This window comes from Panthera pardus, unplaced genomic scaffold (genome assembly GCF_024362965.1).
Source record: "Panthera pardus isolate Hobbes unplaced genomic scaffold, ASM2436296v1 HiC_scaffold_27, whole genome shotgun sequence".
Taxonomy (NCBI): Eukaryota; Metazoa; Chordata; class Mammalia; order Carnivora; family Felidae; genus Panthera; species Panthera pardus.
Genome location: NW_026526843.1, coordinates 41,146,104 through 41,162,038, shown reverse-complemented (window position 1 = coordinate 41,162,038; position 15,935 = coordinate 41,146,104). Strand labels below are relative to the sequence as shown.

Below are 15,935 nucleotides of genomic sequence, written 5' to 3'. Positions count from 1 at the left end.
ATTGCTTGTTCTAGCTTGGAGAAGAATGCTGGTGCAATTCTGACTGGGATTGCATTGAATGTGTAGATAGCTTTGGGTAGTATTGAGATTTTAACAATATTTATTCTTCCAATCCATGAGCACGGAATGTTTTTCCATTTCTTTGTATCTTCTTCAATTTCCTTCATAAGCTTTCTATAGTTTTCAGCATACACATCTTTTACACCTTTGGTTAAGTTTATTCCTGGGTATTTTATGCTTCTTGGTGCAATTGTGAACCCTCTTGCACTGTTGGTGGGAATGCAAACTGGTGCAGCTGCTCTGGAAAACAGTGTGGAGGTTCCTCAAAAAATTAAAAATAGACCTACCCTATGACCCAGCAGTAGCAATGCTAGGAATTTACCCAAGGGATACAGGAGATACTGATGCATAGGGGCACTTGTACCCCAATGTTTATAGCAGCACTCTCAACAATAGAAAAATTATGGAAAGAGCCTAAATGTCCATCAACTGACGAATGGATAAAGAAATTGTGGTTTATATACACAATGGAATACTACGTGGCAATGAGAAAGAATGAAATATGGCCTTTTGTAGCAATGTGAATGGAACTGGAGAGTGTTATGCTAAGTGAAATAAGTCATACAGAGAAGGACAGATTCCATATGTTTTCACTGCTATGTGGATCCTGAGAAACTTAACAGAAGACCATGGGGGAGGGGAAGGAAAAAAAATGGTTAGAGAAGGAGGGAGCCAAAACATAAGAGACTCCTAAAAACTGAGAATAAACTGAAGGGTTGATGGGGAGTGGGAGGGAGGGGAGGGTGGGTGACGGGTATTGAGGAGGGCACCTGTTGGGATGAGCACTGGGTGTTGTATGGAAACCAATTTGACAATAATTTTCATATTAAAATAAATAAATAAATAAATAAATGTTAAAAAAATAAATAAATTTAAGGTTAAAAAACGAAAATGATGCTGCATCTAATATGTAAAATATACAAGTTTTGCTAGTAAGCCAGTAATGTACATAATAACTAGTTGAAATACTCCTCAATTTCCATTTGTCCATTTCTTACTTTCTCATACTATACTTTCTTAACAAAAATATCAAACCACTCTAGAAAAACATTCTGTTCTTTGGTAATCCCTTACAGAAAAGCAGTCTGGGCCTCTTGCAAGTTTCTATAGTTGAGAGGAAAAGCATTCCATCCCATATTACACCTTCCATTAAAAAAAGCTTCCCTAAAAGGAGACCAAACAATACTATAAAAGTATAAACCTCTTATGGTAGCTGTATTGGAGAATCAAGTCTTAAATACCACTTATAGCAGAGAAAACCACTGTGAAGATATATTAACTACATTTGTGGCTTGAATGTGTGCTATGCCACAAGATTATGAAGAATATATTAGTAAACAATTACACAGATTTTTACCTTGATTAACACCAAGAGCATACCAGAGGTAATCTCAGTCCATGCAGATTAAGTGAAAATATTGAGTCACTGTGCTGAATGCTTCATTCGTGGAGAAAACTAAAGGGAGCAGTAACCAAACTAAGCCCAAAAGGTGGCCAAACTCACTTTCCTTAAAGATTCCTGAGCACAGAGATATCTGAGGCATACCTTTATCCGTTAACTCTGTGTGCTGTTGCAAGATATTACCATTTGGAATATATGCCATCACAATGGTTTAAATCTTTTGAGTATTAGCCATTAATATATTCTTACCTACTCGGTCTCTTCATTTCTGAAAAGATTTCACCACAGTAAAATATTTTAGAAACAAAGTGTAAATGTGCCTCTTTCTAAATGAAACTTACATGGACTGAAAGTAGAGAGTATTTTTAAACAAATATGCAATATGCAGGCAGAACAAGTGGGCAAACGGCATTCAAGTGTATTGTAAAAAACAAAACTGACCATTTAAAAACACTTTGAAGTGCCTCAGCTAAAATGCATAATGAAATTCTAATCTAACCCAAGTCAATACATGTTTTTAAAAAGTTATAAACCTTAACAGGAAAAATGAAACAACTTTTATCAGCAATTTCTATTAAGATGAGAATCTTAAAGTAGTAGAAGTGTGGCTTTATATGCACTTAGAACACCAAACAGAGAAAGAAAAACAAGTCCATTTTCATCTTTTTTTTTTTTTTTAAATAAAACCCTGTGTGACTATGGGACCAAACTGCTTGTGGCAGAAACATAATTCTATATGAACTTCAGATGTTCTGTACATAAAAAATTCAGAGTTGCATGAGTTCCAAAGGCTTTTTTTTTTTTCAGCCTACCTACTCTGTGTATGTAAGCTGAGATAGGTAAAGTTTCTTTCTGCAACCATTGATTATCACTGAACACCAAAATTAAGAAAAGCAAGATGGGTTACAAAATGTAAATTTTCAAAAGGAGTAAGAATGTGTTGCCTTAGTCTAAAAGGGCCCTGTTTTCTCTCTCCCTTCATTGTTTTGAGAAGTCTTTGTAGTTAATCTGGGGAAAGCAAATCATGCAATCAAAATTTTCCTTTGATGTGAAGTTGAACATCATCATTCAGGTCTACAAGCTTCTAAATATATGTAATCACATTTAGGAGTACATTGAGAGTTTACTCTACAAACCAGCTTTCTATAAGGATTCTATTGAAAAGCTGGTATGTAAAGGCTTGTGGTGGTTTGTCAGCTATTACAGTTTTTGAAAGATGTCTTCCAAAGATAAGTTCTTTGTATATGTTGCTTGTAAACAAACACAACTTTCACAGAAAGGCCAGTGCCTCACTAGTTGCCTTTTAGGAGCTACCATAATTAGATAATATCTGCTTATACCCTCTTAAGAGTAGTAAAAACAATAATCTTATAAATCTGAGATATTGGTTTCAAGGATTCCTGGAAGAATAGTCTTAATCTCACATAAATCTGATCAATAGTATCTTGGATATGGACTGGAAAAGTAAGGTCTGCATCTCTTAGCTCATTTAGACTACAGTGCACTTAGTGTTTAATATAGGTCTAAAAGTAGGCAGAATTCCAGTGTGCTTCTTGTTTTCAGTAGAAAAGTAGATCTCCAATTTAATTGTTCTTCTGTTAGTCGTGGAACATATTGCATGACATATTGCATCAACTCACAGATGAATAACCACTATCTAGATAGTGGTGAGATGTCCCAAAGAACTGTTTCTTCTGCTTCCTCTGAAACATTATTTATTGATAGCCTGCCTTGAACTGCTTGATTTGAATTAACTGCTCCATTAGTTGATTCAGGACTATCAGAAGCAACCTCATCCACTTGTTCCTTATCAAGTGTTTTTACTATCTCTTCAATTTTGCAGCCTGTCCTGGAGAATCTGATCCTGATGTGTCAGTTATTCAAAGCTAAAAAAAGTGGAAGATAGGAGGAAATAGGGACCCCAAAATTTATTCCATGCGAGATTGCCCGAGAAAGGATTATGTCCTATTTTCCAGTTTGCTTTACATGTTTATTTGTCATTTCATAACTACCAGCATTTGCGATACTTGTCAGGCCTTTCTTGTGCTCTTGGTGTTGATGTGTTCAAATTATTGTCCATATGAAGTCCAATTCTACTTTGTTTCAATGGATTTTCTCTCTCGTGAATGTGCTTCCTCTAATGATTTGATAAATTTATGTTAACAAGCTGATTTCATTCTTTGGTGGATTTTCTCCTCCTGAAAGCAGGCTTTCCTAAAATCTGAGTATTTCATTTTTGCTCAGGCAGGACATATTGCCTGTATTTGATTTGATGGCAAAAAGGCTTTTCTTGTTCTCACCTCATCTTTTTTAAAAAGTTTATTTATTTTGAGAGAGTGAGAGCTGAAGCAGGGGAGTGGCAGAGAGAAAGGGAGAGAGAGAGAGAATCCCAAGCAGGCTCCCCTCTGCCAGCACAGAGCCTGACTCAGGACTCAATCTCACGAACTGTGAGATCATGACCTGGGCTTAAATTGAGTCAGACACTTAATCGACTGAGCCACCCAGGCACACCTCAACCTCATCTCTTATGGGTGCTTCATGTAAACCTGTGCTGGCAGAAATATATCCTCAGGTTCCACCCAATCCTCAGCCCGATAGCTTTCATTTCCTTGCCAGATTGCAAAACTATTCCAACTGATCACAACCTCCTGTAAAAATTAAGGGTCACCCCAACCTCTTGTAACTATAAAGCCTGCCTCCCACAGTCTCTGCTAAGCCACTCTGTTTTCAAGTGCAATTTTCACGTGGCCTTGTGTGTACTGGAATGATTTCCTTCAGGGCTGTATAATTGATTAATAAACTTAAGTTTTAGTTCATCTGCCTGGCATCAGGTGTTGTGCATTTGGCCATCGCATACTGTTTAGGGTGGAACATCCCTTTCTCACCAATGAGGTGAACAGGAGTAAATCAAAACTGGGGTCAGACTTCCTTGTTCCTTTGCACGTCTCTTAATCTTTTGTGGGAAATTGCACATTTGAGATAATATGTTGTAGCAACTCTGGCTACTGACTCCTCCTCTGGTGCTTGTTATTGTTCTTTGCTTTTCTATTTATTTGCTTAATGACTGTTTGGATTATTTTGGAAGTCTATTCCACCTTCCCCAAAGCATGAAACCTCTGATTTACCTCCTCAAGGAACCAAGCACAGGCTTGGATATGCCTTCAATCATTCAAGGATGAGTATTTTTTGCAAGGCTACTTTTGATTGTCTCTTTCCCTGACCACACTCAGCTGGTAATCTTCATGAGTTGCAGGATTGGGCATAAATTGCTCAATAGACTGAACCAATTAAATTTGGGTTCCTTTGATGGGACAGTTTTCAGGTTAGTATTTGTGATTTGTTCTCACCCCAGTGGGGCTCTTCTTAGTTGTACATTTCCCTGGTTCTCTCTGGCAAACTAGCTTTCTTTTTAAAAAAAAAAAATTTAATGTTTATTTATTTTTGACAGAAAGAGAGAGAAAGAGGAGAGAGAGAGAGAGAGGGGGGGGGGCGCACACAAGGGGGGGAGAGGCAGAGAGAGAGTGAGACACAGAAAACAAAGCAGACTCTTAGGCTATGAGGTGTCAGCACAGAGCCTGATGTGGGGCTTGAACCCACGCACCGCAAGATCATGACCTGAGCCGAAGTCAGACACTTAACCGACTGAGCAACCCAGGCACCCTGGTAAACTAGCTTTCTTACAGTTTAGTTTTTAATTTGAATAATTCTACTCACTTACTCTTTTTTGCCAGCTCTTCTTTTATTCATTTTTTAAAATATAATTTATTGTCAAATTGGTTTCTATACCACACCCAGTGCTCATCCCAACAAGTGCCCTCCTCAGTGCCATCACCCACTTTCCCCTCGCCCTCACCCCCCATCAACCCTCAGTTTGTTCTCTGCATTTAAGAGTCTCTTATGGTTTGCCTCCTTCCCTCTCTGTTTGTAACTGCTTTTTCTCCCTTCCCTTCCCCCATGGTCTTCTATTAAGTTTCCCAAGATCCACATATGAGTGAAAACATATGATATCTGTCTTTCTCTGACTGACTTATTTGACCCAGCATAATACCCTCCAGTTCCATCCACCTTGTTGCAAATGGCATGATTTCATTCTTTCTCATTGACAAGTAGAATTCCATTGTATATATAAACCACGTCTTCTTTATCCATTAATCAGTTGATGGACATTTAGGCTCTTACTCTTAATTGCTCTTAACCACAAACTATTATTTTTGAGAGGGCTATAAGCTTCAACATCTTCATCGTCTATTGCAAATTGATTCACTTCCCTTGGGAAGAGATGCAGAGCCCTCTGTTTAATGGCCTGCTTCTTGGGAAAAAGTCTATGAGCTATAGATGAGGAACTGGGAATGGTGTACTTCTTAATGGGTAACACTCCTGCTTTGGGAGCTGCTGATTCAGTGGAGGGGGACAGTAGTTTCAGGTCTTCTTGGTTTGACTCACCTAGTGTGGAATCTCTTACTAAACTGGGGCCCCAATATTCTCAGTTGTGCTGCATCAAAGGTAATCCTATAGGGGGAAACTGCATGGAAGACAGGAACCCCACCTCAGACTATACTCACCTAGACTTCACGTCAGCAATAGGTAGGTGGAGCAATATGAGAAATGTTGATGCTCTGCCTTTTCTGGAAAGATCACTCTGGGAGAAGCGGGGAGAAGGTACCCTGCTTTCTTGGCTGTACCAATTTGGAGTTTCTCTCTTGCTGACAAAGGAGGGAAAGAGGGGGTATAGGTTTTGGCTCAAATGCCACTGGTTCTCGCTGTCCTTATCAATTATTTGTGTTTATTTATTTATTTTGAGAGATTCAGAGAGCACGCGCATGTGCTTGAGCAAGTGGGGGAGCGGAGGAGAAATAGGGAGTGGGAGAGAGAATCCCAAGCTCACACCCGGCTTTCATTTGAAATCCAATGTGGGGCTCGAAACCACCGACGTGATATCACGACCTGAGCTGAAACGAAGATTCGGATGCTTAACTGATTGAGCCACATAGGCACCCCACGGCCCTTATCAGATTTTAGCAGATATTCTTGAATAAATGTTTCTTTACTGGCTGTATGCCCTTAGGAGCATTTCTAGATAATTTACATTGTTTGATTAAACAAACAAACAAACAAAAAACCACAAAACTAATTTTTACCAGTTTCATTGGGGAGCAGATTCATAGAGCTCCTCAGGTTATCATGACAGTAGTGCAACATCCAGCAATCTTTATTAGTCACCTCCTTAAGGGCCTGTTCTACCTCAAAATGCCAGCAGTGTGAGAATGTAAGGGGGCATGAAATGGTCACTGAATGCTATGTCCATTCATGCACTGTTACATCACCCTCACCATGGGCAGCAATGCTTTGTCTGCATGTAAGTGTCCCAATTATCACAAAATGTGGATGCTCTTGGACTCAAGAACTACCAGTATGTGGCTAGAATCTGCCACTCACATAGGGATGGCACTGCATCAGTGGAATACATTTCAATGTCTGGTAGATACCAGTGATAGCCACAGAATGGCAGCAGAGAGCCCCTGTAGTCCATTTGTTAAGAATGGGCAGGAGGAACCAGGGCACCTGGGTGGCTCAGTCAGTTAAGCATCTGACTTCAGCTCAGGTCATGCTCTCATGGATCTTGGGTTCAAGACTCGCATCGGGCTTGCTTCAGATTCTTCGTCTCCCTCTCTCTTTCTCTCTGCCCCTCCCTCGCTCATGCTCGGTCTCTCCCTCTTAAAGACAAATAAACATTAAAAAATAAATAAATAAATAAATAAAAAGAATGGGCAGGAACCTTTCCTTGAGCTCTATGTTTTAAGTATTTGTCATACTTTACTGTACTATGAGGGGAGAACCAAATGGAAAACACCACGATTAGTACAAGGGCAGTGGACAAGTACACAACCAGGAACTCATCTGTTTCCTCTGATGTAGTCATGTGGTTGCCTTGAAGCACCACAAAACAGCAGTGAGAGGGCCTGATGGCTCATGGTGGGGTAAAGTTAACCAAATGTTTAACGTGACCCACCTGTAAGATTTATAAAATTTGCAAGGTCGGAGGCAATACTTCAGTTGGGGTCCTACATGCCATATTCCTAATTATTCAAAATGTTTAATTCAACCAATAAACCGTTAAAACATGTTACATCTCCTTCCATGACAAATAGACTTTCATAATGGCCTGAAAGGTCTGGTTTGGGTTTTGAATTCATGGACTGCTTTACCTTTTGAGCCTTCAGTGTGGGAAGAATTACCACCAACCTTCCAGGCCCATGGCCCTGGACTAGGCCTCAGGCATTCATTCACCAGTCTGCATTTTCTTCCCACCCCGAGTTTTATCCCCCACCTTTGAGGACTCATTTGTATGTATGTGGACAACCTGGGCCAATCATTAACTGTTCCTCATGTACAGCCCTGCTCCTGCCATAGCCACCTGGAAGTACATACACCAACAAGGCTGTTAAGCCACAAAGGACAGCCCCAACAAAGGGCATGCTGGTGCTGGAAGCAGGCTTGGGTCCATTTGGATGAGGAGTTCTGGTGTCCCAGGTATCTCAAGGATGATATGGAGGAGGCTAGGACACTGCGTGTGCATTTATTCCTCTGGCCCCGTGGGAAGAACATATTGAGAAGAGAACCAAAGGGAGTCTTCAAAGCATGAAGTTCAGGAGACGGGCCTCTCTTGATAGGGTCTAAGAAAAATGTTGTGTTTAATAACTGGTACACCATGAACTAAACAATCAGAAACAAAATGAGGGCCTTCAAATCGCACTACAGGGATGGCTGTCTATTTGCCCCACCCTTTCCAACTGCTTAATGCTGAGAAAGAGCACTGTATGTTCTCTCACCATGTAGTTCTCGTCATAAGGTGTACTACGTGATAATACGTTTTAAACTGCCGGCACTGGTGAAAAGAAAAGTTTTTGGATGCATTACATTTAGTCACTTTAATAAACATTAATTGAGCACCTATGAAGATGGAGAACAGAGTGCTTGATATTTGGGGAAGGAAGAATAAAACCTTCTAAGTTTGTTGGTGTACCTGAGTGGCACAGTCCTTTGAGTGTCCAACTCTTGATTTCAGCTCAGGTCACGATCCCAGGTTCATGGGGTCGAGCCCAGCGTCAGGCTCCAACACTGAGTGTGGGGCCTGCTTAAAATTCTCCCTCTCTCCCCAGGGCACCTGGGTGGCTCAGTTGGTTGAGTGTCCGACTTTGGCTCAGGTCATGATCTCACAGTTTGTGAGTTCGAGCCCCACACAGGACTCGCTGCTGTCAACTTGTCAGTGCAGAGCCCACTTAGGATCCTCTCTCCCTCTCTCCCTGCCCCTCCCCTGCGTGTGCTCTCCCCAAAATAAGTAAATATTTAATAAAAGATTCTATATCTCTCTCGTTGTTCCTCTCCCCAACTCAAGCTCTATCTCAAGTTAAAAAAACAAACCTTCTAAGTTTGCAATTATTCAGGATTTCACAATCCATATGAATAGGGTCAAGAGGGGTGGAGCAGTAAACACACATATATAGATTTCTGCAGTATTAGTTAGAACATGAGATGTGCTACCACACAATAGGAAAGAAAGAGATATTGATGGAAAATACAAGCACCTAGGCAGCTTTACCTAAATGTAGGAACAGGATCTTCTATCATCAAACCTCTGGCCTTTCTCTGATCCTCCACTCTGGTAAACTAAGACTTCATTTTCCTTAAACAGCTTCCAGATAATAGGCCCATTTTCTCCCTTTCCTCTTTTAATTCATTGCCATTTTTATTAGGAAATATTTCAGATGTACACAGTCTATGGTACCGACAACACTACATCCATTTATCCACCGCCCCACTTAAGAAATACATTACTAATACAGTTGAATCCCACTGTGAGCCTATAGTGCGTTAAACTGCATCTTCCAAAAAGAGATTTTCAAGTCCTAATATCTATTCCTTGTAACTGTGACTTTATTTAAAAAGGGGGGTCTTTGCAAATATAAGCAGGTTAAGGGACACAAGATGAGATCATCTTGGATTAAGGGTGAGACTAAACCCAATGATTAATGTGAGTGCAAGACAAAGGAGAGGGAGGATTGAGTTACCGACACACAGGGAAGGTCATATGAAAACGGAGGCAGAGATTGGAGTTATGGTGCCACAAGCCAAGGGGTTCCAGGAACCACCAGAGTCTGGAAGAGGCAAGGGGTATTCTCTCCTGGACCTTCAAAGGAAGCGTGGCTGTGTCCTCAACCTGTTTTCACCTGAAATCAGAACTTCAGAACTAGAGAACTGCCAGAATCAGCCCCCAGGGTGTGAGGGTATAGATTTCTGTTCGAAGCCCCCCACTTTGTGTACTTTGTTATGACAGGAGGAAACTAAGATGGCCCCTCGCCATTTGAATTCTCCTCTCTCCCTCTACACAATACATAACCACTCTCCTAGAAAGCTCTTTTTTGTTCCATTACATGCCTCTCTGCATGCTACATATGCATGCATTGCTCCAGTGCATGCCTTTTACCACATATACATGTATCCATAATAAGTATGTTTGTTTTGCACATTTTGAAAATTCATATACATAGTGTCATAATGTTTCTATCCTTCTGGAATGAGCTTGTTCCCTTATCCATTATTTTGAAATACCACCACCCAAAGTTAGTCCTTCTAGGAGGTCTTTCTGTGTGTCCCAGGCCCTTAAGAATTCCAGTCTCATCCCCAGCTCGGTCAGTCCTTACTGTCTACCTGAAACATCCTCACATCAGTGAATTAATGCTGCTCCTACCACAGGTGAAGCTTGAGGTTTCCCCTCATTCATTGCTTGAAATGTGTGGTTCTCAAACATTACTGAGATTCGGTACCACCTGGGTAGACTTGCAACACTGGGACTGCCGGCCCAGCATCAGGATTACCAAGTCAGTAGGTATGGAGTGGGGCCTGAGAATTTGCATTTCTAAAAAGTTCCTGAGTGATGCTGATGTTGCTGGTCCACATCAGCCCAGTACAACCCAGCACCATCTTGTCTCTAGGTAAGCTAGGTCATCCATCAGGTACTTCAAAAACATGCAGTAGGGGCAGCCTTCATCTTTCTTTATATAAATTCTTTATAATTTTGTAATTAATTTGAGGATGCAATAAAAGAACTTAAAACAGGCTTACCAAATGGTTGAAAGTGATTCCTTTCAGTAATAGTAAGGTGGGTCAAAACAAAAAGATACAAAGATAGGTTTGAGTCAGTGTTCTATATCTAAAACCCTGCAGCTTATTCATTTTAAACAGGCTTTCATTTTTAATTTGAACAAATGTTGTCATATCTCTCAAAGGTGTAAAAAAAAAAAGTGACATCACTTGTTTAGTGATAAACATTGGAACAAAACCAGTGGTGATAAAATTTCCATGGACAACTTAAAACCAGAAAATCTCAATTCATTGTAGAACAAACTCATTGTGGCTTCCTTCGTTCATGCCTTTCTATGCCTTCAAACTGTAGAAGAAATAAGAGACAATAATTGAACTCGATTAAAATGCACCAGTGACTTTCTAAGTCTAAGAATAGGCAATCCTATGTACGTCTGTGCTAACAGGAGAAAACATGTTTTCTTCTTGTAACCCAGACACATGGGTATTAGGGTGATCTTGCACATCTGATGTCCTCAATTCTGTCACACACCAACCTCATCTCCTATTTCCCAAACACCAATAAGGCTTGTCCTGTTTTGTTTTGACAGAACATTCTGGTATTTAGACATTTCTTTCCATTTTAAAAGACTCTTCTCTATCCATAAACTATCGTCTCTTCTTGGGATCCTAGATCTCAAGTCACAGTATCCGTAAAAGGAGAAATAAAGAGCCAAGAACAAAATATGCTGAATGTAGATCAACTTAATTATCAATCCAGAGATAAACAATAATCTTACCATGACTATTGTTTCTTTTTTCTTTTCATTGTCCCCTAAAATATAAAAATTTACAACTGAATAAATGGTTAGGTAAAATCATTAAATGTGGTCCTAAATAAAATTCTTATGATAACCTGTGTAAGTAGTCGCATTCTCAAAAGAATTCTCTCCTTGGGGCGCCTGAGTGGCTCAGTCTAGTGACTGACCCACTCTGGATTTCGGCTCAGGTTATGATCCCAGGGTTGTGGGAGTGAGCCCCAAGTCAGGCTCTGCACTGAACTTGGATCTTGCCTAAGATGCTCTCTCTCTTCCTCTCTGTCCCTCTCCCTCACTCATGCATCTCTCTAATATAAAAATAATTAGGGGCGCCTGGGTGGCTCAGTCGGTTAAGCGTCCGACTTCAGCTCAGGTCACGATCTCGCGGTCTGTGAGTTCGAGCCCCGCGTCGGGCTCTGTGCTGACAGCTCAGAGCCTGGAGCCTGCTTCCGATTCTGTGCCTCCCTCTCTCTCTGCCCCTCCCCCTTTCATGCTCTGTCTCTCTCTGTCTCCAAAATAATTAAACATTAAAAAAAAAATTAAAAATAATTAAAAAATAAAAAAGAATTGTCTCTTCGTTAGTCTAAGAGAACTTATTTCTCTGGCTAACTGATGAAGGCCCAGCCAGTGTTCATTCAAGTCCCTTTAGCCCTTTGTTCTGGTAAGTGTGGTGTTCGAAACAAACATTGGTCTCTGCCGCCAGGGCTGACACATTTCTCACTTGTAGAAGACTTACAGCTATAACTGAAAGGACTTGTAACTATGAATGAAGTACATTACAGAATGTGCTACATTCTGTAACAATATACATCATTAACATTACACTGTCTGGTAGAACTAAATTTTTGACATTGGTTTTGTTATTTACTTTACTGGGGAAAGGTGTGCTGTTTTGAAGGGACACATGCACCCCCATGTTTATAGCAGTACTATCAACAGTAGCCAAAGTATGGAAAGAGCCCGAATGTCCCTCGATGGATGAATGGATAAAGAAAATGTAGTATATATACATATATACATATATATATATGTATATACACACATATATATATATATATGTATATACACATATATATATATGTATATACACATATACATACACACACACACACACACACACACACACACAGTGGAGTATTACTCGGCAATCAAAAAGAATGAAATCTTGCCATTTGCAACTATGTGGATGGAACTGGAGGGTATTATGCTAAGTGAAATTAGTCAGTCAGAGAAAGACAAAAATCATATGACTTCACTCATATGAGGACTTTAAGAGACAAAACAGATGAACATAAGGGAAGGGAAATAAAAATAGTATAAAGACAGGGAGGGGGACAAAACAGAAGAGACTCATAAATATGGAGAACAAACTGAGGGTTCCTGGAGGGGTTGGGGGAGGGGTGGGCTAAATGGGTAAGGGGCATTAAGGAATCTACTCCTGAAATCATTGCTTCACTATACGCTAACTAACTTGGATGTAAATTTTAAAAAATAAAAAATAAAGTTAAAAAAAAAAAAAGAAATTCAGAAACATAACTGATGTATGTGAGGCACAGTTGGGTGACACACAAAGCTACACACAGATACCTGGGTTCTCAGGGATTGCTCTCTTCTGGGTCCAGATCTTTTTCAGCTTCTTCACTTCTCATCACTTCTCCTTTCTTTTCCTCGCCTCCAGCTTCTTGGACCTCATTATCAGAGCTTTCATATTTATACCCACTGGCTTCATTAGTGAAGAATAATACGGACTTCGGGACCAGAACTTCACGGAAAAAATAGCCCAATTTATAATCGGTGGCCACATCCATTACTCTGCCCTCAGGATAATCAGGAGGATAGAAGTAGGTGAAGAAGGAACAGCTGGGCATCTTCCTAGTGGTTGATACACTTCTTCGGCCCTCACATTTCCGCAGCTTGGTAGTTTTCACGGTGACATTTTCCCCCTCTTTCCAGTAGATCTCACACCCTGTGCTACCGATAATTTCTGGCCCTTTGGAGAAGAAGGGGTCAGAATCATCTGGGTCTGATCGCACTCGGTATGTTTTCGTCAGGACTTTGTTGAAAAAGTATTCGTTTGACTTAAAGATAAATTCTATGGTGAAGCTCATTGGTTCCTCAACTTCCGAAAACTTAATTTTTACATCTTCCAAGCGCTGTAGTACAAGCTCATCATTTCTTCGGATCATCCTACCAAGCATCTTCACATTTTTAAAAGCCATCAACCAAAAGTGAGGTATGCCATCTGCTTGCCCTTTTCCTTCAGGCTCTCTTTCCATTTCCCCCGCCCCGCCTTCCTGAACACCTACTTGCCACTGACATTCGCCTTCTGTGGGCTCATGGATTGCATTGATGATCTCCGATCTCTTATCAAACAGAGGTTGGTAGAAGGCAGCATACTTTTTCTCAAGATCGTGGAGATCTTTATAGAACTGAGCTTCTACTTGCGCATATTGGGCCTGAAGGTTTTTGAGAGCGAGGACCCGCTGCTTCACCGCTAAAGGCAAGTGCTGAGCACTGCCTGCCTTTGAGCTGGGTGCCCCAACAACGGGAGCTGCAAGGGCCTGAGGACGTGACGGCCACTCGCCAACCTGGACCTTGGCGGGTGCACAGGCTCCAGCCTCCCAGAACTCAGAGGCATCACCCAGGGCCTCGTTTTCTTTGACCTGGGCCTCTGCTGCAGGTTCCCCGGCCTTTTGGGATGCAGCCCCCTCTTTTGGTTCCTGCGGCCCCGGCGGCGAGGTGCCCTCTGCCAGGGACTCACCCACCCCGACCTCTGCTTCCTCTCTCGGGTTCTCCTGATCCTGGGGTGCTGGTCCCTCTCCAGGGTCCTGGGATTCCCGGGAGTGGCTGCTGACCACCACGCGGCCTTCGCGGGGCCCAACCAGGACATGGTCGTTATCATGGATACGGTGTAGAAGAAAATGGACCAGAGTCCTGAAGAGGGACCGAAACTGTGCCACGGGGGCCTCGGGAGCACCCGCAGGGAGGACTTGCGGGCCCTCTTGGCCATTGCTGTCTTCCTCCTCCTCTTCAGTCTCTTCCTCTTCCTCCTGACTGTCTTCCTGGTTTTCGTCCTGCTCTTCCGACTCATATTCAGACCCCTCCTGGTCCCCAAACTCAAATTCGAAATCTTGAGATGGGTAATCATAGTCGTCCTCGTCCCCAAACTCGAACTCGAAGTCCTCTTCTTCGTCGTCTTCGTCCCCGTCCTCATCTTCGTCTTCCTCCTTGTCTTCTTCCTCTTCCTCCTCTTCTAGCAGCTTCACAACCCAGCTCTCTTCTGCGGCCCAGGTGGCCTCCTGCCCATCCTCCTCTTCAGGAAGGGCTCTGGAAACCTCTCCGGGAGGCAGGAAGGCCGCACCCTCCTCGACTCCGCCCTTCCCTTCTGAAGGTGACACCCAGACCCCGAGGGGCCTGGGGTCCTGGCCTGCCCCATCACCAGCTTTGTCCTGGCCACCTAGGACCAGATTTTGCTCCTCTGTGGCAGCCATGGCAGGAGCGACTTGCCAGTCAGTGCCTCAACTGGAGCTTTGACTGGACTGCAGCCACAACTTTGGTGAAAATGGCGTCCGTGAAGTGACTGCCCTCAAGGGGAGGCTGTTGGCAGCAGGGCCTGTGCCGAGCCGGTGGGGGCGGCAGAGAAGATGGCTTCAGAGGACATAACAGTCTGTGAAGGTGCCTGTGGAAGCCCCGCGACACGAAGGGCAGAGGGGCAGCCCAAGGAGCGGCCGAGCCAGACCGCGCCTCAGGTGGCTGTGGACGCGGGGGGGGGGGGGGGGGGGGGGGGGGAGATTCCGTTGGGATGGTGACGGGAGGAGGAACTTGGAAGGGTCAACAAAGGGTCACTTCCCCCATCGCCAGCTCGAAGCTCATTTGCTGAGAAGCAATGACTGACATGCCCAGCGTCCAATGAGTGATCGAGGTCCTCCGCTTCCCTCAAGGCTCTAGTATCCTGTGTTACCCTTCAGTCCCACACATGTCCTCTTCCTTTTAATTCTGTGATTGCAAGCAGAACCATAGTGTCCCTGTAGGGCGGCACCCTGGGGTATGCAGACTGCGTTTTCTTCCCCAATTCCTGCCCCGGGGTGGCTCATGCCAGTAGAGACACAGTTATTTAAGAAAAAATAAAATAAAAAGGTGTGCAAATCAAATAATGGTAATCAGTAATGGTAAAAGACCTCCCATAAGAGAGAAAGAGAATTTGGATGTTTTAACTTACTCAAGCTGCTTAAAAAAGAACATACAAAGTTGAAATGGATGTCATGAGAACAGAGAATGGAGGAAGTTTTAAAGTAGGAGGTGCAAGGTGATTCATGGATGTGCCCAATTCACTTCAAGCCTCTAAAAGAATGAATAAAGAAAGAGAGTTACTTCTTGTAAAGAAAGGCCTGGGCTAAGCACAGACTATGGACTGAATTGTGTGCCCACCCAAATCCATACCCACAGTGTGATGGTATTTGGAGATGGGGGGGGTGGTCTTTGGTAGGTAATTAGGCTTTGATGAGGGTGGGGTCCACTTGTTGGGATTAGTGCCTTTATCACAAGAGATTAGAGAGCTTGCTCTCCATCTCTCT

At 42.5% G+C, this 15,935-nt stretch overlaps 1 pseudogene; it reads right to left on the bottom strand.

Annotated features, from left to right (window-relative positions):
• Positions 1-2,465: 2,465 nt before the first annotated feature.
• Positions 2,466-7,718, bottom strand: LOC109261111 (CTD small phosphatase-like protein 2; annotated as a pseudogene).
• Between the last annotated feature and the right edge of the window lie 8,217 nt (positions 7,719-15,935).